Consider the following 24,736-nt stretch of genomic DNA (forward strand, 5'->3'; position numbering starts at 1 on the left):
GCTTGGCTAGTGCGGTAGTTCAAAAGTAACCTAACTCGCTCGTCGCTTCGCTCCTCGCTACTTCTTTGAGTATTTACGCCGGCCGCTGACGTGACTTGCTCGCTTCGCTCGCTTGGCTAGTGCGGTAGTTCAAAAATTAACCTAACTGGCTCGTCGCTTCGCTCCTCGCTACTTCTTTGAATATTTACGCCGGCCGCTGACGTGACTTGCTCGCTTCACTCGCTTGGCTAGTGCGGTAGTTCAAAAGTAACCTAACTCGCTCGTCGCTTCGCTCCTCGCTACTTCTTTGAGTATTTACGCCGGCCGCTGACGTGACTTGCTCGCTTCGCTCGCTTGGCTAGTGCGGTAGTTCAAAAATTAACCTAACTGGCTCGTCGCTTCGCTCCTCGCTACTTCTTTGAATATTTACGCCGGCCGCTGACGTGACTTGCTCGCTTCACTCGCTTGGCTAGTGCGGTAGTTCAAAAGTAACCTAACTCGCTCGTCGCTTCGCTCCTCGCTACTTCTTTGAATATTTACGCAGGCCGCTGACGTGACTTGCTCGCTTCGCTCGCTTGGCTAGTGCGGAAGTTCAAAAGTTAACCTAAATCGCTCGTCGCTTCGCTCCTCGCTACCTGTTTGAATATTTACGCCAGCCGCTGCCGTGATTCGCTCGCTTCGCTCGCTTGGCTCGTGCGGTAGTTCAAAAGTTAATAAATATTTTCTACTCCGGGAGGCTGTCGACCTTCGAGGTTGCGCGGTGCGCGGGCAGCAAGCAGCCCGCGGCGCCGTCTTTTGCCGTTGCTATTCAATTACCCTTCCTACTATGAAAATTTCCATACAAAATTTTCGAAAAAAAAAATTTCGCTTTTAAACAAAAAAAATTATATGCCTGGAAGCGGACCAAGTTTTGAAGTATTTTTTACTTCGGCGACCCCGACCTACCTGTCACCGATTCAGAGAACCATTGAATTTCGTGATGTATGGAAAATGGAAACCGGGGGTCGGAAAGAAATTCTGAGTATGTAGTTTTGTAAATCTGGCCGATTAGAGCATAGAAGTCAATTTTCAGACCGATCGTAAAGTAACCGGCGCCACCATCTTGCTTTGAAAAATTGGCCATTTTAAAAAAAAAAATTGCGTCCAATTTGAAATTTCTCCATTGCCCTGGTAGCGCCCCATCTTCCTGATCATTTTTTAGTTCTACACCCCCCACCTATCTGGCGCCGTTTCGGAGAGCCGTCGAATTTCGCGTTGTATGAAACTCGGAAACCAGCGATGGAAACTCGATGATGAGTATGCCAACGTAATGTGCGGCTCGATTAAAGCCCCTGTGCCAAGTTTCAGCGCGATCGGACCAGCGATGGCCGTTTTAGCATTTGTATGGCGGCGGCCATTTTTTCCGCCATTTTGAATTTTTTTCACTATCTGTGGTAATTGCTCGAGGTCTACTACAAGTTTAGTTCGAGCACCCCAGATGTAGCTGCTACCGTTTGCGCGGGCCGTTGACCGTCTTCGAGAGATGAGGGAAAGTTTAAGATTTCGTATTTTTCTGGATATCCTGGGAGCTGGGCGAGTACGAATGCATCATTGGTGTATTTCTCCGTTGCGCCACCTCGTCTAAATTTACGTTTTTATGTTTGCGCCAAAAATGGAAAAATTCCAAAATCGAGCGACCCACTATGGCTCCCTGGTAGCGTCCCAGGGTGGTGATCATTTTTAGTTCCGGGACCCCCCACTCAACTCGCACCGTTTCCGCGGGCCGTTGGATTTTACGTTGTATGGAAGTTGGAAACGGGGGCCCGGAGCCACTCGAACGGGGCACAGATCGATTCGCCGGCTCGAACAGAGCACGTGTGCCAAATTTGAGACGTAAGGATTCATAAACGGCGATTTTGGCAAAGTACGGCGGCCATCTTGTTTTCGCGAAAATCGCCATTTTTCCACCACCCCTGGTAATCGCCACCAGTTCCGAGCATTTTTTGTTCAGACACCCCCCCTCCAGGTACCACCGTTTTTGCGCACCTCCAGGGGTCCACTCTCTTGTCCAGGGTGTTGGAGATGTCAATATTTTTCCGGTGGTCACTGGGAGCACCTCTACACGTCCACGTCGAAATCCCCCCAACTTTCCCCGTAGTTTCCGAGAAACCCGATGTCAGTGAGTCAGTCAGTGGTAGTGTAGCTTTATATATTATAACTAGCTGGTGCGTTGTGCGCGGGCTGCAAGCAGCCCGCGAGCCCCTTTTGCCCCTGGGTTGAAGCAATAGGGCAGTCATTTGAAAATGCATCAAAATCCCCCGTCAATTTGTTATTATTTGCCAACAGCGATTCCACAGTCAATCGGAAGTGCTTATAAATTCCCAATTCAAATATTTTCTATTTTGAAATGCTGTCGACCTTCGAGGGTGCGCGGTGCTTGGGCTGCAAGCAGCCCGCGAGCCTCTTTTGCCTCTGGGTTGAAGCAATAGGGCAGTCATTTGAAAATGCATTCGAATTTCCTATCCATTTGTTACGTATCTGCTAACAGCGATTCTACAGTCAGTCGGTAATGCTTATAAATTCTCCATTCAAGTATTTTCCACTTCAGGAGGCTGCCCACCTTCGAGGGTGCGTGGTGCGCGGGCTGCAAGCAGCCCGCGAAGCTTCCCAGGGCAGAAATCTTCAGTCAGTTGAAAATGCATAAAAATTCCCCGTCAATTTGTTAAGATCTGCTAACAGCGATTCCACAGTCAATCGGAAGTGCTTATAAATTTCCCATTTAAATATTTTCTATTCCGGGGGGCTGTATACCTTCGAGGGTGCGTGGTGCGCGAGCTGCAAGCAGCTCGCGGCTCATCCCAGGGCAGAAATCTTCAGTCATTTGAAAATGCATTTGAATTTCCTGTCCATTTTTTACATCTGCTAACAGCGATTCTACAGTCAGTCGAAACTGTTTATAAATTACTTATTCAAATATTGGTTAAAATCTTGAAACGTGATCCCCGAATTTCATCATTTTGAGGTGTCTAATCGATAGCGGGCAGTGACTTTTCATAATAAACTGTTAAAGAGTGTACTTAACACGCTCGTCGCTTCGCTCCTCGCTACCTATTTGAATATTTCCGCCGGCCGCTGACGTGACTTGCTCGCTTCGCTCGCTTGGCTAGTGCGTTAGTTCAAAAGTAACCTAACTCGCTCGTCGCTTCGCTCCTCGCTACTTCTTTGAATATTTACGTAGGCCGCTGTCGTGACTTGCTCGCTTCGCTCGCTTGGCTAGTGCGGTAGTTCAAAAGTTAACCTAACTCGCTCGTCGCTTCGCTCCTCGCTACTTCTTTGAATATTTACGCCGGCCGCTGACGTGACTTGCTCGCTTCGCTCGCTTGGCTAGTGCGGTAGTTCAAAAGTTAACCTAACTGGCTCGTCGCTTCGCTCCTCGCTACTTCTTTGAATATTTACGCCGGCCGCTGACGTGACTTGCTCGCTTCGCTCGCTTGGCTAGTGCGGTAGTTCAAAAGTTAACCTAACTGGCTCGTCGCTTCGCTCCTCGCTACTTCTTTGAATATTTACGCAGGCCGCTGACGTGACTTGCTCGCTTCGCTCGCTTGGCTAGTGCGGTAGTTCCAAAGTTAACCTGACTCGCTCGTCGCTTCGCTCCTCGCTACCTATTTGAATATTTACGCCAGCCGCTGCCGTGATTCGCTCGCTTCGCTCGCTTGGCTCGTGCGGTAGTTCAAAAGTTAATAAATATTTTCTACTCCGGGAGCCTGTCGACCTTCGAGGTTGCGCGGTGCGCGGGCAGCAAGCAGCCCGTTTTTCCGTTGCTATATTCCTTCCTACTATGGAAATTTCCATACAAAATTTTCGAAAAAAGAAAATTCGCTTTTTACCAAAAATTTTTATATGCCTGGAAGCGGACCAGGTTTTGAAGCATTTTTTACTTCGGCGACCTCGACCTACCTGCCACCGGTTCAGAGAGCCGTTGAATTTCGTGATGTATGGAAAATGGAAACCGAGGGTCAGAGAGAAATTCTGAGTATGCAGTTTTGTAAATCTGACCGATTAGAGCACAGAAATCAATTTTCAGACCGATCGTAAAGTAACAGGCGCCACCATCTTGCTTTGAAAAATTGGCCATTTTTGAAAAAAAAATTGCGTCCAATTTGAAATTTCTCCATTGCCCTGGTAGCGCCCCATTTTCCTGATCATTTTTTAGTTCTACACCCCCCACCTATCTGGCGCCGTTTCGGAGAGCCGTCGAATTTCGCGTTGTATGAAACTCGGAAACCAGCGATGGAAACTCGATGGTGAGTATTCCAACGTAATGTGAGGCTCGATTAAAGCCCCTGTGCCAAGTTTCAGCGCGATCGGACCAGCGATGGCCGTTTTAGCATTTGTATGGCGGCGGCCATTTTTTCCGCCATTTTGAATTTTTTTCACTATCTGTGGTAATTGCTCGAGGTCTACTACACATTTAGTTTGAGCACCCCAGATGTAGCTGCTACCGTTTGCGCGGGCCGTTGACCGTCTCCGCGGGCTGTGAGAAAGTTCAAGATATCGGATTTTTCTGGATATCCTGGGAGCTGGGCGAGTATGAATGCATCATTGGTGTGTTTCTCCGTTGCGCCACCTCGTCTAAATTTACGTTTTTATGTTTGCGCCAAAAATGGAAAAATTCCAAAATCGAGCGACGCACTATGGCTCCCTGGTAGCGTCCCAGGGTGGTGATCATTTTTAGTTCCGGGACCCCCCACCCAACTCACACCGTTTCCGCGGGCCGTTGAATTTTCCAATGTATGAAAGTCGGAAACGGGGGCCCGGAGCCACTCGAACGGGGCACCGATCGATTCGCCGGCTCGAACAGAGCACGTGTGCCAAATTTGAGACGTAAGGATTCATAAACGGCGATTTTGGCAAAGTACGGCGGCCATCTTGTTTTCGCGAAAATCCCCATTTTTCCACCACCCCTGGTAATCGCCACCAGTTCCGAGCATTTTTTGTTCAGACACCCCCCCTCCAGGTACCACCGTTTTTGCGCACCTCCAGGGGTCCACTCTCTTGTCCAGGGTGTTGGAGATGTCAATATTTTTCCGGTGGTCACTGGGAGCACCTCTACACGTCCACGTCGAAATCCCCCCAACTTTCCCCGTAGTTTCCGAGAAACCCGATGTCAGTGAGTCAGTCAGTGGTAGTGTAGCTTTATATATTATAACTAGCTGGTGCGTTGTGCGCGGGCTGCAAGCAGCCCGCGAGCCCCTTTTGCCCCTGGGTTGAAGCAATAGGGCAGTCATTAGAATATGTGTTAGAATTCCAAGTCCATTTATAATTTTCTGCTAACTGCGATTCCACAGTCAATCGGAAGTGCTTATAAATTCCCAATTCAAATATTTTATATTTTGAAATGCTGTCGACCTTCAAGGGTGCGTGGTGCGCGGGCTGCAAGCAGCCCGCGAGCCTCTTTTGCCTCTGGGTTGAAGCAATAGGGCAGTCATTTGAAAATGCATTCGAATTTCCTGTCCATTTGTTACATCTGCTAACAGCGATTCTACAGTCAGTCGGTAATGCTTATAAATTCTCCGTTCAAGTATTTTCCACTTCGGGAGGCTGCCCACCTTCGAGGGTGCGTGGTGCGCGGGCTGCAAGCAGCCCGCGAAGCATCCCAGGGCAGAAATCTTCAGTCAGTTGAAAATGCATAAAAATTCCCCGTCAATTTGTTAATATCTGCTAACAGCGATTCCACAGTCAATCGCAAGTGCTTATAAATTTCCCATTCAAATATTTTCTATTCCGGGGGGCTGTCTACCTTTGAGGGTGCGTGGTGCGCGAGCTGCAAGCAGCTCGCGGCTCATCCCAGGGCAGAAATCTTCAGTCATTTGAAAATGCATAAAAATTCCCCGTCAATTTGTTAATATCTGCTAACAGCGATTCCACAGTCAATCGCAAGTGCTTATAAATTTCCCATTCAAATATTTTCTATTCCGGGGGGCTGTCTACCTTTGAGGGTGCGTGGTGCGCGAGCTGCAAGCAGCTCGCGGCTCATCCCAGGGCAGAAATCTTCAGTCATTTGAAAATGCATTTGAATTTCCTGTCCATTTGTTACATCTGCTAACAGCGATTCTACAGTCAGTCGAAACTGTTTATAAATTACTTATTCAAATATTGGTTAAATTCTTGAAATGTGATCCCCGAATTTGAGGTGTCTAATCGATAGCGGGCAGTGACTTTTCATAATAAACTGTTCAAGAGTTTACTTAACACGCTCGTCGCTTCGCTCCTCGCTACCTATTTGAATATTTACGCCGGCCGCTGACGTGACTTGCTCGCTTCGCTCGCTTGGCTAGTGCGGTAGTTCAAAAGTAACCTAACTCGCTCGTCGCTTCGCTCCTCGCTACTTCTTTGAGTATTTACGCCGGCCGCTGACGTGACTTGCTCGCTTCGCTCGCTTGGCTAGTGCGGTAGTTCAAAAATTAACCTAACTGGCTCGTCGCTTCGCTCCTCGCTACTTCTTTGAATATTTACGCCGGCCGCTGACGTGACTTGCTCGCTTCACTCGCTTGGCTAGTGCGGTAGTTCAAAAGTAACCTAACTCGCTCGTCGCTTCGCTCCTCGCTACTTCTTTGAGTATTTACGCCGGCCGCTGACGTGACTTGCTCGCTTCGCTCGCTTGGCTAGTGCGGTAGTTCAAAAATTAACCTAACTGGCTCGTCGCTTCGCTCCTCGCTACTTCTTTGAATATTTACGCCGGCCGCTGACGTGACTTGCTCGCTTCACTCGCTTGGCTAGTGCGGTAGTTCAAAAGTAACCTAACTCGCTCGTCGCTTCGCTCCTCGCTACTTCTTTGAATATTTACGCAGGCCGCTGACGTGACTTGCTCGCTTCGCTCGCTTGGCTAGTGCGGAAGTTCAAAAGTTAACCTAAATCGCTCGTCGCTTCGCTCCTCGCTACCTGTTTGAATATTTACGCCAGCCGCTGCCGTGATTCGCTCGCTTCGCTCGCTTGGCTCGTGCGGTAGTTCAAAAGTTAATAAATATTTTCTACTCCGGGAGGCTGTCGACCTTCGAGGTTGCGCGGTGCGCGGGCAGCAAGCAGCCCGCGGCGCCGTCTTTTGCCGTTGCTATTCAATTACCCTTCCTACTATGAAAATTTCCATACAAAATTTTCGAAAAAAAAAATTTCGCTTTTAAACAAAAAAAATTATATGCCTGGAAGCGGACCAAGTTTTGAAGTATTTTTTACTTCGGCGACCCCGACCTACCTGTCACCGATTCAGAGAACCATTGAATTTCGTGATGTATGGAAAATGGAAACCGGGGGTCGGAAAGAAATTCTGAGTATGTAGTTTTGTAAATCTGGCCGATTAGAGCATAGAAGTCAATTTTCAGACCGATCGTAAAGTAACCGGCGCCACCATCTTGCTTTGAAAAATTGGCCATTTTAAAAAAAAAAATTGCGTCCAATTTGAAATTTCTCCATTGCCCTGGTAGCGCCCCATCTTCCTGATCATTTTTTAGTTCTACACCCCCCACCTATCTGGCGCCGTTTCGGAGAGCCGTCGAATTTCGCGTTGTATGAAACTCGGAAACCAGCGATGGAAACTCGATGATGAGTATGCCAACGTAATGTGCGGCTCGATTAAAGCCCCTGTGCCAAGTTTCAGCGCGATCGGACCAGCGATGGCCGTTTTAGCATTTGTATGGCGGCGGCCATTTTTTCCGCCATTTTGAATTTTTTTCACTATCTGTGGTAATTGCTCGAGGTCTACTACAAGTTTAGTTCGAGCACCCCAGATGTAGCTGCTACCGTTTGCGCGGGCCGTTGACCGTCTTCGAGAGATGAGGGAAAGTTTAAGATTTCGTATTTTTCTGGATATCCTGGGAGCTGGGCGAGTACGAATGCATCATTGGTGTATTTCTCCGTTGCGCCACCTCGTCTAAATTTACGTTTTTATGTTTGCGCCAAAAATGGAAAAATTCCAAAATCGAGCGACCCACTATGGCTCCCTGGTAGCGTCCCAGGGTGGTGATCATTTTTAGTTCCGGGACCCCCCACTCAACTCGCACCGTTTCCGCGGGCCGTTGGATTTTACGTTGTATGGAAGTTGGAAACGGGGGCCCGGAGCCACTCGAACGGGGCACAGATCGATTCGCCGGCTCGAACAGAGCACGTGTGCCAAATTTGAGACGTAAGGATTCATAAACGGCGATTTTGGCAAAGTACGGCGGCCATCTTGTTTTCGCGAAAATCGCCATTTTTCCACCACCCCTGGTAATCGCCACCAGTTCCGAGCATTTTTTGTTCAGACACCCCCCCTCCAGGTACCACCGTTTTTGCGCACCTCCAGGGGTCCACTCTCTTGTCCAGGGTGTTGGAGATGTCAATATTTTTCCGGTGGTCACTGGGAGCACCTCTACACGTCCACGTCGAAATCCCCCCAACTTTCCCCGTAGTTTCCGAGAAACCCGATGTCAGTGAGTCAGTCAGTGGTAGTGTAGCTTTATATATTATAATAATAACTGTAAAAAGGAATGTACCTTCGTGTCAAATTTATTTATATTTGTAAAAAGCTCTATCTCGCTCCCTCATACAAATCGATCAACTGTTTTTGCGCGAAAGAATAAATAACATGTACATTCTTACAAACTTTCACGTGTATAATATTAGAAGGACATTTTTTAACCATTCATGCCTTAACAGAATTTAATTAGAAATTGGGCTCAGCCGTTGCAAAAGCTTTTGATGCCTCTATTTTTCTGAACAATATTTTTTTAATTATCTTAAATATAACAGCTCATGCTAAAAATATACAGTATGAAACGTGCTCCTTCTTTAAAGTCGGTAATTATAATATTAAGACTATAAGCATTCTCAACTCTAAAGTTTCAAAAACTTAATAATATCTAGGCAATAGCAATGGGCTCCAACACATCAGCCGTGAGCGACACCCCCGGAGGGGACCTGCGGTTGCCGGCGTCAGGGCTTCGCTTCACCAGTCATCAGTTGAGATCTTTGAATTCCTATGTCGATACACTGTATGAAGAGGATCAGAAAGGTAATAATATAACAGGTTATCATACTGCATACATTTTAGTAAATATATTATGTAGTATGTAGTAAGTAACTACTTATAATAAAAATATTCAATGCTGGTATAATTCGAAATTTACCTATGAGCAAAATTGCCGTGTTTTTTTTTTGCGAAAGAGATGTACATATTTTGTAGTCTATTCACTTATATTTTAAGAATTGTTATAACGATTTTAGTATGAAATATCGTTTCTCTTTGGGGTGTCACTTTGGGGTGTTTGTAGAACTCACTTATCCTATCTAAAAAGCTATCACTTTGAAACGAGGGATAAGTTGAAAGTCCTCGTAATATAAGTTAAAATAATATTTATACATATTATAACTTAACAACGAGATAATACAAAACAACAGTATGTTACTATTCTATGACTATTTATCTGCAGTGTTTCACTTTTTGCATTAGTGGCCAAACAGAATTAATTTTAAATACTGACTGACAATATTTTTGCACTTCTTCGTCAGGTCGCATGTCAGTAGAAACCGAGATGATGGTGGAAGCGCTAGTTCAGAGGATAGTGGATGGTGCAGGACAGCGCGACCCGCGGTTCAGATGTAGTCATCTTATAGCACTGCATAGGGGGAAACGGGTATGTTATAGTTATAATGAGTCTTTTTTATATTTTTCCTTTTGTATAAGAATAAAACAGTTACGAATACTAATTGCTAAATATATGATGAAATTCTACAGAGAAGAATATAATTTATAATGTAATTTATCAGAAGATGAGTTCATTCTCGTGTACATAGACATGGTATGGTAATAATTCTTTGCTGTTTTCAAGCAGTGTTATGTCACCTAAATCACGCCTAAACTTTGTAAAGACAAAGAAAATAAGGCAGAGATACTTGCAATCGCAGATGTTCATTATTTGTAAAATTATATAACGTTATTCTCATCATCAATTTCAGATGCGTTCCAAATCCCTAGAATATCTGGTAACTATAGATTCCCTGCCAATACTGAACGTGGATGACGAGGGTCGTCTCCAGGAAGGTCCCGTGGGGTTCGGCAAGGTGCGACTGGCAGGGCGGCAGGCGGAGACCTGGGCTGAGTTCCTCACGCCTGCTGGGTATTTGTGTCGGTTAGTATGGAGTAGATCACCATTTCAGTTGCCTAAATTCTCTTGATTGTATAAATGGTTAGAATACCTAGTGACCATAGTATCCCTACTAGTTCCCAATAAGTTCTACAACACCAGCTATACAATTATTTATTTGTATCGGTAAGTAAGGGGAAGATGACCATTTGAGATGCCTAAATTGGTAGAATAGTGAATACCTAGAGATGATAGATTCTCTTCCATGTTATGATAACGTGAAAATTAATAGTAATGTTCGATTCGATTGTATAAACAGAATTTGTGTGAATCTTTACATCCAGATTTATATAATCTAGAGCGTTATAATTCTACTCTACATGTAGAGTAAATAATGTACAGCTTTATAATTTTCTCTACATCTAGAGCTATATTATGTAGAGCATTATAATTTTACTCTACATCTAGAGCTCTATATTGTGGAGATTATAATTTTCCTCTTCATCTATAAACTGTGTACGTAGAGCAGCCTAACATATAGTCAAGCTTATAATTTTGCTCTACAACTATAAAGTGTATAACAAGAAGCTTGTAACTAATACATTAGAGATTGCACTATGACCATTAACTTGTAACAAGAAAATATGACGTTGAATGACGCCTGTATGTTTTTTTACCCCTTTCACACCCACTTGCCAAGTTAGGTGTGAAAGGGATAAAAAAACATACAGGCGTCATTCAACGTCATATTTTCTTGTTACAAGTTAATGGTCGTAGTGCAATCTCCAGTGTATTAGATATAAGCTTCTTGGTGTATAACTACGTAGAGCTTTAATTTATTTTCTCTACATAGAGACAAGGTAGTAGAGCGCTGGGTGCAATTGGTAGCGCGTTGTGCGCGGGCACGCGGTGGTGGCGCGTTACGCGTGTTGAGCGCAAGGGCACATGCGCACGCCGCACCATACTCTTACTGTTATGTGGAGCGGGGTGAGTGTGGTATTTATATTTGTGTTTATTCTCTTAATTGCATAAATTTCTTTTTTGTCTGAATTATTTTAAACAGTTCGATGTTTAATTATTTATTTATATCAGGCAGGCCCATATTAGTATCTAGTACTTATTCTAGTGTTAGTAAAAGAAAGTATTTGTTATGATTTAGGATTTTGATAAGGCTACCGACGAATTTATTAAGGCATTGGAATTAATTCTACTCTTTCTAACTCCGTAGAGACTCGTAGTTTCAGTTGGATTTAATAAATATATCTTTAACCGTATTTCACCTAAAATTATACTATTTTTTAAATATAAGACGTGATAGAAGAAATAATTCTTAACGAAAATTTAACGGAACGCATCAAATATTTTAGACTTGCAATTTGTAAGTTAGTAAGCTTCGGGCGTGATGTGTATCGAACTTCGCTAAGTTTTAATGGATTATATCAGCTGAAAGTGGGTATTGATCGCGTCACGCCACATTTTATACAGGGTGTTTCGAAGTACCTACTATATAGCCGATTTTAAGTGCGTCAAAGTTGGCAGTGTGTTTAAAGTACATATGGCCAAAATTTTGTTAGCTTATGTAAAATCATAGTTGTCGTCGTCAATAATTCACATTTATTAACATAAATACTATGTGCATCATTAGAATCATCAAAATGTGTTATGAATGTTTTGAACAGTGCTGGAAATATTTTCAGTTTAATTTTTTTGTTGATAGAATTCGGAAAAATATATTTTTCCATTATAATGACTATGTTTTTTTAACATGTACGAAAATGACTAAGAATTACATGTGTGATTTTCATCTATCACTGATCTAAGTTTTACCCAGTTCAATCCACAGTACTAAGCTCATGAAGGAAATCATCCAAACATTCGAATTTATAATAGTAGTACTTCCTTTGTAACCACAAGACAATTAAAAATTTCCTTTCATTTCATTTCATTACTTAATTAAAAACATTTTGAACCTCCTGTATAAAGCGAAGTCACGGTCCACAACTAGTAATTAATCCCAACCAACTAATTAGTTAACTTACAAGTTGACACTCACTCGTGTCTGAGTTAGTTATGAGTTTGTAGAAACTGTCATGGCTAACTGATTTTGCAATGCTGAGTTGCATAAGTTTTATTTTAAGTATTTTAATGGTTTAATTGAAATTAAAAAGCGAAAGAGTTAAGTTACTGAATAATTAAGAGATTTTTTGATGAAAAAATATTTTAATCAAATAAATTCTTGATTAGATTTATTTAAATATTTTTAACTAGCTATGCTCCGTGGTTTTACCCGCAGTGCTCAGCTCCTGTTGGTCTTAGCGTGATGATATATAGCCTATAGCCTTCCTCGATGAATGGGCTATCTAACACCGAAATAATTTTTTAAATCGGACCAGTATTTCCTGAGATTAGCGCGTTCAAACAAACTCTTCAGCTTTATAATATCAGTATAGATGCGACACCTAATTTAACGAAACCTTTTCTAATTCACGTTGAAATGTATTCCACTAGTCTTCATTGAAACGAATTTGTATCGCCACATTTTAGAGATTAGGTAAATTAATCACTGATCCGAAAATGTTTATTTTATTAATTCAACTATAAATCTAAATAAGGTTCACCTACTAAAACATGTTGTAAATAAAACTAAGATACTTTAAAACAAAACTATCAGTATTTAAGTTGCGAATTGCTTTAATATATTATGTTTTTTTAATTAGTTTTTTATTTCATAGACATTATCTCTAAGTCTTTTACTATAATCCATATCTTTTTAATTTCAATTCCTTATCGTGGTTTCCCATTTTACCGGCTTTCCACTAAAATATGACGAAACATTGCTTAGTTATAGCGCTTAGAGAGCGTTAAACTGCTGCTTTGACCAGCTTTATATCTTCTAAAGTTCCTTAACCCGGTTATCCACTTAGAAATATATTTCTTACCACTTTTAGCATCCCACCAAACCATCCCAGAACATCGACTAGCCATAGTAGAGGGGTCAGCGTGGGTGGTAGTGCGTGTGGGAGTGGGGGGTGATAGTGCTAAACTATTGCTTGGAGCAAGGGTGCGAGGTTGCAGCCCAGACGCGTATACTACTAAGGTGCCGATCACACATCCCTTGGCGTTGCTGCATTATAGCTGTGGACAAGGGGTGAGTTTTTCGTTTGTTAATAGAAGGTCTGGAACTATTGACCCTTTTCGAATGCGAAGTTAAAGTTGTTATAATCACAAATAACAAGTTTCACATCGCATTCGAAAAGGGTAGATAGTCTTTTGCTCAAAATGCTATAGTATAATAAGATTCTGATGAAGAAATCATGAAAGATTTAATTTATGAATTGTCATATTAGAAATATTTTACATATTATCATAATTAGAAAGAAAATTTCTTATCTATTATTTTCTACTCCTGATTCTTACCCATTTAACCTTTAAACCTGCTACAGGGCTACTACGCAGTGGCAATAGCACCACCATCTTCCATGGTGTGTGCAGAACGCTCCTCCACCTGGCAGCTCTGGCACCCCGCACTAGAGGCAGCCCTAGATGCTCATTGTTCTGATCTCTCCAACGTGGCGAGGATTGCTGGGGCCTTGAACGTGCTGGTGGATAAGATGAGGGAAGGGCATTTTGAGGTATGGTCGTATGGACTATAAAATATGGGTCATATTATGGTCAATTTACGTTAACATAAGTTTTCTTGTGGATAGGAGAAAAGTAGACTTTCAGGTAAAGAAATGTATTTAGATTGTAGTTGTAGCGGTTTGTACAGTATGTGTAATGTCATTGAAGTTTGGAAAATAATAATACAAGTAAAAATATTTTATGCACAAGGTAAAAGTTATGAAAATATGAGTTTTCAGATTATGGTTTTGAAGTTGAAAATAACTTTTGATACATATGTTCGAAGTTTTTAGATTCAGTTTTTGTCTGTATACCTATAGGGTTCTCTCCAACTGCTAAGTCGCTACGCAGCGAGCAGCGTGCTCCGTCGTCGCGCGTACCGCTGTGCCTCGCAGCGCGGCGTGGCGCGAGCGTGCCTCGCCTCGCACTTGGCGCATCACTTACTGCTAGTTCTTGATGAGTAAGTTATATTCTTCACCAGACTGTTTCAAATTTTATCTTCCTATCATTAGGAACATCCCTGTTATTTATTTTACTATTTTCTATTTTAATTAAATTATGCATAGCTAGTTTTGCACCCTCGGCTTCGCCTGCTTTGTCTTAAATGATATACTTACTAAAACCTTCCTCTTTAATCACTCTATCTATTAAAAAGACCGCATCAAAATCTGTTGCATAATTAAAAAGACTTACAAACACACGTTTTATACCATGTAGTGATTTGCCTTTTGCACTTCAAAAGGCAAATCACTACAAACTTATTAAGACGCGTCGCGCCTAAAGGTCGCGTCATGGCAATACCGTCACCGTTTTGGTATCTTTGTATCTTGCCAAAGAAGTTTCACTTCTGAGACGTGTGCTAGGCACATACTTTTTTTAAGTTATTGCATAGCTTCTATCGCGGGCATTGAGCGCGGGGACCGAATCGAGAATTTCCGTAACGAAAAAACCTCACGCTCCCTACTCCAACGGGCTCGGAGGTGTGGCTTGAAGGCATGCTATGCAATAGCTTTACCGCGGCAGTCCCCGAGTGCCACACGTCTTTTTTTACCTTACCTCGCTCATCATCACCAGGCTCCTCCAAATCGCAACAAGTGGCGGTAGGTGCGGCTACATCTACCCGGTGGAGCGCGGGTGCGCGGCGCGGCGCGGGGCGCGCGGGAACTGGGCGAGTGACGTCATCGCACTCACTGGCTGTGTGCGACACTTGTATCGGGTCGCGGGTAAGTGTTGTAATGTAGGGGTGTTGGTGACCGAAAATAAAAATAAAAATAGAGTTTCAATAGTTTTCACTTGTCATTTACGTAAATTAATCTGATCTATGAAATTAATTCTGCTTTTAGTGTTAATTTTTATATATAACTAGATTTCCGCCCGCGGCTTCGCCCGCGTTTGCAAAGGAAAACCCGCATAGTTCCCGTTCCCGTGGGATTTCCGGGATAAAAACTATCCTATGTGTTAATCCAAGTTACCCTCTATATGTGTGCTAAATTTCACTGTAATCGGTTCAGTAGTTTTTACGTGAAAGAGTAACAAACATCCATACATCCATACATCCATACATCCTTACAAACTTTCGCCTTTATAATATAGTATATTAGAATATTAGATAATCTTAGTTTCCACTATACATTTCCAATTAAAACTAAAAAATAAGAATTTTAATGTGTCTTTTATGTAATTTATTTTAACATTATGTATTTCATTTTAAATTTTAGGTAACGAAGAAATACCTCTTTCACCATCTGAAACGTTGGAATTAGCATTATTTTCACGATGGGAGAGACTGACGCACGAAATAAAATGTACGGGACCCAATAGTTATTCAAAACGACAGTTACGATATTTAAATAGAGTGGCTTCGGAACTGGTTCGATGCAAGAGGTCTATTGTTTATGTATGTTAATTGAAAATTTAATTAAAATCATACAATGTAATTGACAAAGCTCATTAATATATAAAAGGAAATCCGTTAGTCCCTGTTTGCTTCCTTGTGGAACGCCTTAAATAAATTTTTGCATTTTTTTATTGTTATTGTTGTTAAACTTTCTACGAAATTGCTTTTAAAATTCCATTCAATTCGACAAATTTTCTTACAAATTCAACAATGGCCTTTAATAATTTCATCTTATAGTAATAAAATACCCATTCAAAGGCTATAGCAAAATCATGCATGAATCAACTTGAATTTTAACAAATAACTATAATTATTTTAACAGGAAAGTCACAGTACATTCCGAGCTAACCTGATTCAAGTCACATCTGTACATTTGGAATCTATTGAAGATTTAATACATATTATGGCCATTATTTTAGACCAAGCACGAGATGCATATATGAACAATATAAATAATAGGAATATAGGTGAATTTGATAGAGAGCTAACAATATACAGGTGGGTAATAATTACCTTTGATTGTCATGTATAAAATAAATCTTTTTCTATAAAAAAAATATAAAAAAAAAATATGTGAAAACTGGATTCTATCGATTCGAATTAGCGGTAATGAGACGTTTTGTATGGAGTATCTGTAATTTCTTCCAAAAGTTAAAAGTTGTTACGAAATAATTGCCAATTAATTTTGTTTATTTTAAGAATTTCGTCAAGATTTCTTTGAATTTATTTTTCTAATAAATCAGGTCTAAAAAGTGGAACAAATTGAAGGACTATTACGATGCATCATCAGCGTGTTTGATAGATGCTGTGAGGAGGGATAAGGACCTTCAGCTTGAAGACAATGAGACTAGTCTCATGAGCTTGGTGTTGCACTGGCTTTATAAAGGTAAGCGCATATTCATACTACTTACTTTATAGTCATCTATAAAGTTTTATATGAAGCAGTTAAATCTATCTATCTGTAAAAAAGTGTATCGCCTTAGTAACACAACCTATAACTCATTAACGGTAGATTTTAATATTTTTTGAAGATAAATTCTAGTAAAAAATTTAGATGCTTCGTGTAAGTATCTATACGTAGTATTTTTCATTTTATAATCCAAAGACTTTCACTGATCTTAATAGCATTAAGGCGGGGATTTTGTCAAGTTGTAGTGTTATAAGAAAAAGATTAACAATATGGTAAATATTTCATGATTATGACGTTATATAAAATCATTTTAACAGAATACATTCTTTACCTATATTGTAGTAGCTGTTTTAACAATTTCAGGAGCGAAAGAAGACAAAAAATATCTAGGGCCCGTTTTAAAGCCTTACCTGGACGACCTCTTTACCTCATCTTTAGAAAATTCTTGGTTTCTAGAGGACTTTGATGCTAAAAACTGTGATTCAGAGTTGGATGGTTTAAAGGAATATTGTTTGGGGGTTCACGAGGGGTTCATAGAGCCCTGTATGGGGTTGTTAGGGGCTGCTAAGAAACACGCTTGGGCGAAAGCGGTGGTGGACTTTGTTGATCGACATCGACATACTGGTATGTGTTTTGTGTTTTGTTATTCAAAGGTGGAAATTAATGGTCCAATTTTGGTTTTGGTTATCTTGGAAAAATGATTAATTTTTTTATTATTTAGCATATTTTGGTGTTTGACAATTTAATGAATAGTAAGTCTTTCGGACATTTCTCAATTTGTATTTGTACCTATGAGAATTTGTCTTAAAATTGGTTATTAACCTAGGACGAATTTAGAATTAACATCAAGTAGTCGGAATAAAAAAATATATAAACCATTCAACAGCAATATTTTCCCACCTATATCATAAAACAACATTCATAATTTAACGAAACACAGCTCACAGATTTACCTTTTTATTATTCATCAAAAATTATCTCATTTAAAAGGTTTCGCAAATGCGCTCGGATTTTCGGGCGGGTTAAACGGGAATACGTTAAAATTAATAAAACCAGCCGCACTTGACCCCTGGAAGTACTTTTACGTTCGATCCGTAGTTAAATGGAGGGGTCTAACAGTTCTGGTGAAAAGTTAATGCTGGCGATAGCCTTACACAGATGGATATTTACTAGATATGGCTTATTTTTCAAGTGTTGTAATTTTTCTTGTATTTTGTACTTTATAATATTATGTTATTATACTATTTATTGTTTTAATCAAAGTATGAGTAGCTCTCAATAAAATGTATTGTGTCCAAAGGTTTACTAAACGTGAATGTGACTATTATTTTTTATATTAATAATTCAAAACTTATAAACGTAATCACATGTGAATCGCTGAAACTTAATGAAGATACCTAAGATACATAGATAGAAGATAAAAGGTACCTAGAATACAAATACAAAATTTAAGGCTTTAAAATTTTTATTGGGCTTTTGCGCTATAATAGAGAGTAGATAATTTTTGAAACAAAAAAAAATCGCAGTCGGATGAAACCCATTAGAGAAAGAGGGGAATATGATAAAAATGTAAGGAAAAATAAATTACGGTCAATCCGAGTTCGGGAAGCGGGAGGGGGGAGCTTTGAAGAGAAAAAAATGGTTTCTCTCGATTTCCGACAAAACTACAAGTCCTATAGAAAAAAATTCAATGGCAAAGTTGTAGGTAATTAAAAGTTCTACAACTTTTGTATTTACAATTTTTTCACATAACCTCAAAATTTAGGTGAAAAATTCAAAAAAACAAATTTTTGGTCTTTTATTTTTATCTACTTCAAAATTTATTTTTTTTTCTACGAAATTTGGTGGAAACTTACTTTATTATGTCCCAAATACACTATAATTTTTTTGTTTGAAAATATTTATTTTTTCGCCTTATTTTGAATTAATACCAAAAAAACAACCTAATTTTCAATCGAAAAGTCACCCGTCAAAATATCAGCTTTTTTCAAAAACTTGGGGTGCCTTTTATTCATTGAAATCTCTACTTTCATATGGTGTAAAAAAAAATAAACACCACCATAGTAAATGTTCTCAGGAAATGCATACAAACAGTGTGAAAATTAGCTTTTACTAAATCAGGCACACTTCTCGAACTCTATATCTTCTCTTGTATCGGCTTTTCGGTAATATTTCAAAAGAAAAATAATTATCTGTTCTAAGTTTAATATTTTACAGCATATTCAAAAGCAAAATGATGTCGATATAAACATTTCAGGTAGTTCGAGAAGTGTGCCTGATTTAGTAAAAGCTAATTTTCGCACTGTTTGTATGCATTTCCTGAGAACATTTACTATGGTGGTGTTTATTTTTTTTTTACACCATATGAAAGTAGAGATTTCAATAAATAAAAGGCACCCCAAGTTTTTGAAAAAAGCTGATATTTTGACGGGTGACTTTTCGATTGAAAATTAGGTTGTTTTTTTGGTATTAATTCAAAATAAGGCGAAAAAAATAAATATTTTCAAACAAAAAAATTACAGTGTATTTGGGACATAATAAAGTAAGTTTCCACCAAATTTCGTAGAAAAAAAATAAATTTTGAAGTAGATAAAAATAAAAGACCAAAAACTTGGTTTTTTGAATTTTTCACCTAAATTTTGAGGTTATGTGAAAAAATTGTAAATACAAAAGTTGTAGAACTTTTAATTACCTACAACTTTGCCATTGAACTTTTTTCTATAGGACTTGTAGTTTTGCGGGAAATCGAGAGAAACCATTTTTTTCTCTTAAAAGCTCCCCCCTCCCGCTTCCCGAACTCGGATTGACCGTAATTTATTTTTCCTTACATTTTCATCATATTCCCCTCCTTTTCTAATGGGTTTCATCCGACTGCGATTTTTTTTATCTTTTCATTATTTTTAAAGGCTTCTACCCCAATCTATAAGTTGATAAGTTAATATTCTATACAAATAACTAATAAATAAAGTATTTATAGTTCACATCTAGTAATCTATACGATGTAATGACTAACCGGTGGCGACTGGAAGCCGGGGGAGTTAGTACTTTTGTTAGAAACCGGCTAACTCGATATACCTATTAGAGTTAGCGCTTAAATCTTTTTGCTTTTGCGTTTCAAATAAAAGCAAATTACCGTGCAATGTAACACTTTTAAACGGTGTAGTTTTGCTTTTGTTTAGGGCTATTTAAAGTTATGCAGCATCTAATTTACGTATTTTTTAGATATTATGTAATTGAGGGAATAATGACATAGGTTCTCTGTACAATCGTAGTTTTTTTTATAGCTTTACTTTAGAAATTACCGTGTAAAATAGTAAAGTATCTATTTATTTCCATTTATAGCTTTAACTTAGAAATTACCGTGTAATTTACACGTAAAGTTCATTCTTCATAGCTACTTCTAAAGATTAGTTCCAAACAAAACAGCCAAATATTTGCAGATTCCCTTTTGTTACGCTTGAGTTGTGCTCATCATTTATTTGTCAATACTCTGTCCATTTGCTCGCCCTCGGGAAATCTGAGGCCGAAGGGTCAAGTTCCCTTTGAAAAGTTATGGGAGTTACGCTAAGGGGAGTTACTGTAGCTGATATGGCTTTTAGCCTGTTTTTGTGAAAGTTGCATTTCTTCTTTTATTTCTCTTAAGTTAATGTTTATACAACTGTTAAATTGTAACAACATTACAGACAAATTTGCAAGAATGTAAGTTTTAGTATTTTAAAACTTGGTTATTATAACAGGTGAAATACCGAAAAAGGTAAATTTTAAGCTAGAGACGTTTCTTTAAAAAACAGAAGTGTATTGATATACCTATACGTAAATACCTAAAAATGTAAATTTTAAGTACTTATTTAAACGATTTATCATTTAAGTGCCAGTATTTTATTTTATTGGTAAAAAGAGTAATCAGTTTAAAGTAAAACCCAGGATTTTATATGAAGATAAACTACATCATTATCACCATCATCATCTACGTATGAAATTCTTTTCTTTTTTCAGAATTCCGCCTCGTATTCCCCACCGGAGATGGTCTAGCCGTATCCTATCCCCTAAAGATCCCCTCCCGGAGAGAGCACAGTTCCGCTCGCTTCCTCACATTGAGCAGGCGGGATAAAGCGGAGGCGAAGTTGCGGCTGGCGAAGCGATGCGTCGTGAACGCGTTCCATGACGCTCTGGTTGGTGAACGGTAGGATTCTGCTAGTCTATGATTTACCCTACTAATATTATAAATGCGAAAGTTTGTGAGGATGGATGTTTGTTACTCTTTAACGCAAATACTTATGAAAAGATTACACTGAAATTTGGTATGTAGGTAGCTGAAGACCCAGAAAAAGCACAGGCTATCGCGGAAATCCCACAGGAACTATGCGGGTTATTCTTTGATTTATTACAATGACTAATTCAAGTAAGAGTAAGTTTAGGGAGGCATTTGATAATTATAGTATACCTTTTACATTTTATTTAAAATAATGACGAAATTTTTAATATGCGAATCCAATTAAATAAGTGCAATCGCACAGAAACCTCATTACATTTAACCGAATTTCTTTGTTCTGCACTTTGCAATAGCAGAAATCTACTCAAAATCTAAATTCAGTACATAACCGTCCAATTTAAATTCCTTTGTACATCTGTATAATGAAACAGCAATTCTCTACATCCCTCTAACGCCAAGGGAATAGCTGGAATACTTAAAAAGAGAAAATTTTTACGTGATCTAGCTACTTTCAGACAATTTTCATTTGGTTTGGACTTAAAATAGTTTAGCTTGATGTTATGTAAGTTTTATTAGGATAATTTAAATTATATTTGAGACGCAACTTTTTTAATGTTAATGTAATTACAGCTTATATTGAAACTGAGCTTGAGCTACAAATTATATTGAAAGTTGAATATGGATGAATGAATGTGTTACTCAATATATTAACTACAACTTGGTATACTGATATAAAAATTGATGAAAATTTTAACAGGACAGAAAATTTTTGTCTTGTAAATTGACTGAAAGTAAAGACAAAATATGGTATTTAGAGAGATAACAAATAAATTTAATACATATAAAAAACATTCACGTCCAGTATTCGAATATATCAAACAATAAAAATAATAACAGATTTTGCGTACCGTTTCTTCCGAACACCCAAAAATAACTTTAACCTGTGCCTTTAACGCTCCACATTTGTGGTCGATAAGTAAATTACAAATAAAGAAAGACGTGAAATGCGAAAACTAGGTGACAAAGTACATTACGAACCTCAGATGTGTTTTATTAACATTCAGCACACACCCGCTTGCAATTTACGAGACACATTTATCGGATTGACCTTGCTTAGATTTTGGGGTTATTTAGTTTTCATTTTATTTAAGAAATCCTGTACGAGGTTTCCATTTTTTATGTTACGAGATTTCAAGGAAAAGATTTAACGTAATTGCTACGTTTTGTTGGAATTGTATCTAAAATATAAATAAAATGGGTTTTAACATAAATTATTTACATTTAACTACTTTATTATTTAGTACAATTATTACAGCATTTATATTGAATGACAATAAATAATGCCTGTAATGAAGGTATAGCTTTTAAACCTTTTTATTGGATACATTTACTATACTATTTTAATTTAATAAAAAATATGTTTTACCTACAGGTTCCAACCCAAAAATATATCACGCCACGGTAGCACAGACGAAATATTAGCCAGCGTTAAAAATGGTAACTTCTGGAGAACCTCCAAACCAGATATCATTCCTTCAGCATCAAATACATTAGAGCCTAAATCTAGGCGTAAACATCGACCAGCTACAATCTACGGGTTTCCAGAAATATCCATCACAAACCAGTCAGATGTGAAGACGTTGAGAAGAAAGTATCATACGCTAAGAAGCTTGGTCTACTCTGACCAAGTGGATGTTAAGGAGATGAGAAGACGGCCAAGGTCTGCTGGGTCTACTGTGAAGAATAAAGAGCCGTTGAGTCGGCCTAGTTTGTTAGAGACTATGGATTTTATTAATAGCGTGAAGGATGCGTTGTGTGGTAAGCTTATAATAATGATGATGAAAATATATTGTCTTTTCAACTTTATAGTACAAAAAACAAGTTATATATACAAACCTTAATAAAATGAAGAAAATAAAATATTAGATAAGTAGTAGCATGGATCAATTTAGAATAGACTCTATTAAATATATTTTGTTTTTATATAAACGGTACTAATCCATACAATTACTTTTTTAAATGAGATGAGACAGTTATATATAAAGGAGAAAATCAACAAATTATCAAAAATATTTTTTTTTACTATAATAATTATTTAAACAATCTTTAGTAGAAGAATCTGGAGCATCCGACATAGAAGACAACAGCTGGTGCGTAGAAGACGAATGGGTGCTCAGTCACGTGGCACCTCTCAACGTCATCGCTGATAAAGAGCCACACAGTTTGCATCTACTTCTAGCTGATGTGGTATTATGTGCAATACGGCGAGGCTGTTTCACGGTTAGTTTGTACTGGGGGTGCCTCAAGGTTCAATTGTTGGTAACGTGTTATTTATTAGTTATGTGAATGCTTCACGTGCGTTCAAAGACAAAATTATGATTTAAGTTCTTGCTATTTTAAAAGTTTTTACATTATTGTTATATTGTATCATTGTTTTGGATAAAACATTTTATTAATCGGTGTCTGTAACCTGTTTCATCTTTCAGTTAGTTTGTAATTCATACACATTTGTAACCATTCTTGATTCAACTACCCTTTACTACAAAATCATCATCCACGTGCTTCTTCAAGCCAACACACTTGCCATACGACTCGTAATTCTACCTCCCACTAATAAGGTCAAGTTAACAATAACAAGCATCACTTTCAGATGCTCCAAGAGCTGTGTGTGCACTTGAACGAGAGTGAGGGCGCGCTGTTCGCGTTACATCGCCTCGCGAGAGCCTCGCGCGCTCGTAGTACTGAGCGGGCTGATAGGTATGTGTTAAATGTCTATATTCATTATAAGAAATATTGTATTGTTTCCCAAAGATAATAAAATAAAATAAAATATAATTCATTCTTCAATGAATAAAGAGTGAAGTTATATAGAAAATTGAAAGTTAGTACAAAATATATTGTCTGCCTTATCATGGCTATAAGACATTCCAAAAAGCATTTCACCGAACTCGAAGATATATTTAAAAACAAAACAACACGAAAATGAATTATATTGGAATATAACAATGAAAAATATATTGTGTGCTAGATTGGTATACTTACCACACACAGAATGTCTTATGTTGCCAACAGCTGACATAATATAAATTAATAATAATTTTATAATTATTATTTCTCTAGTACATGGAAACTACCAGACACAATCGCATCAAATACAGTCCAGCAGTACCGGGCGCGGCCTCCAGATTACACGTCCTCTGATGAACATGCACCACCTGTTCCTCGAAGATCTACTTCTACTGAGGTAAAACTTATTCCTGAATTTTATTTTCAAACATTTCCGATTTTTTTCAAAATGAAGATTGAAGGTATTTAAAGAAAATTGTTGCTTTTAAAAAGAAATCTTTGGGGAATGTCCGTAAATTTAGTTAATAATATAATAGAAAATATTGCAAACAATTTAGCTTTCATATTTAATAAGTGTTGTGACTATGGTACATTTCCTAATTTACTAAAGCTTAGTAAAGTTATACCTCTATTTAAGAAAGGCGATCAAGAAGACTGTAACAACTATAGACCTATCTCGATTTTACCAACATTAAGTAAGGTATTCGAAAAGTTAATATTAAACCAATTGACTAGTCACTTTGCTTCTAATAATTTACTGCACACCAAACAGTTTGGTTTCACAAAGGGGCGCTCAACCACAGATGCTGGAGTTGCACTACTAACACATATATACAAGGCATGGGAAAACTCAAAAAATGCTTTGGGGATATTTTGTGACCTCTCCAAGGCATTTGATTGCGTTGAACATTGTACATTATTGCGTAAACTTAATCACTATGGGATTAAAGGACAAGCTCAGAACCTCATAGCCTCATACCTGCATGATAGGATACAAACTGTAGTTGTTAATGGAGAACGTTCTAGCGGTGCGTCAATTAACATTGGTGTTCCACAAGGATCTATTTTAGGACCCTTCTTGTTCTTGGTATATATCAATGATCTACCTTATTATTTACAGGATAGGTGTGAAATAGTTCTGTTTGCAGATGATACCTCATTAATATTCAATG

At 38.7% G+C, this 24,736-nt stretch overlaps 1 pseudogene across 1 annotated transcript in view; it reads left to right on the plus strand.

Moving 5' to 3' along the window:
- LOC149903670 (uncharacterized) overlaps positions 1 to 24,736 on the plus strand; it is a 51,906-nt pseudogene that overhangs the window by 25,101 nt on the left and 2,069 nt on the right. Inside the window, exons 2-18 of the transcript XR_016457408.1 lie at positions 8,857 to 9,004; positions 9,502 to 9,626; positions 9,949 to 10,121; positions 10,930 to 11,063; positions 13,025 to 13,224; positions 13,520 to 13,708; positions 14,018 to 14,157; positions 14,772 to 14,920; positions 15,416 to 15,594; positions 15,917 to 16,092; positions 16,338 to 16,480; positions 16,868 to 17,128; positions 20,501 to 20,687; positions 22,150 to 22,535; positions 22,831 to 22,997; positions 23,368 to 23,474; positions 23,838 to 23,961. The product of XR_016457408.1 is annotated as an uncharacterized LOC149903670 (transcript). The remainder of the gene's footprint in view (positions 1 to 8,856; positions 9,005 to 9,501; positions 9,627 to 9,948; positions 10,122 to 10,929; positions 11,064 to 13,024; positions 13,225 to 13,519; positions 13,709 to 14,017; positions 14,158 to 14,771; positions 14,921 to 15,415; positions 15,595 to 15,916; positions 16,093 to 16,337; positions 16,481 to 16,867; positions 17,129 to 20,500; positions 20,688 to 22,149; positions 22,536 to 22,830; positions 22,998 to 23,367; positions 23,475 to 23,837; positions 23,962 to 24,736) is intronic.

This window comes from Colias eurytheme, chromosome 13 (genome assembly GCF_061535395.1).
Source record: "Colias eurytheme isolate Ceu_HAF_F1 chromosome 13, ilColEury1 Martin Lab GWU primary, whole genome shotgun sequence".
NCBI classification, from domain to species: Eukaryota; Metazoa; Arthropoda; class Insecta; order Lepidoptera; family Pieridae; genus Colias; species Colias eurytheme.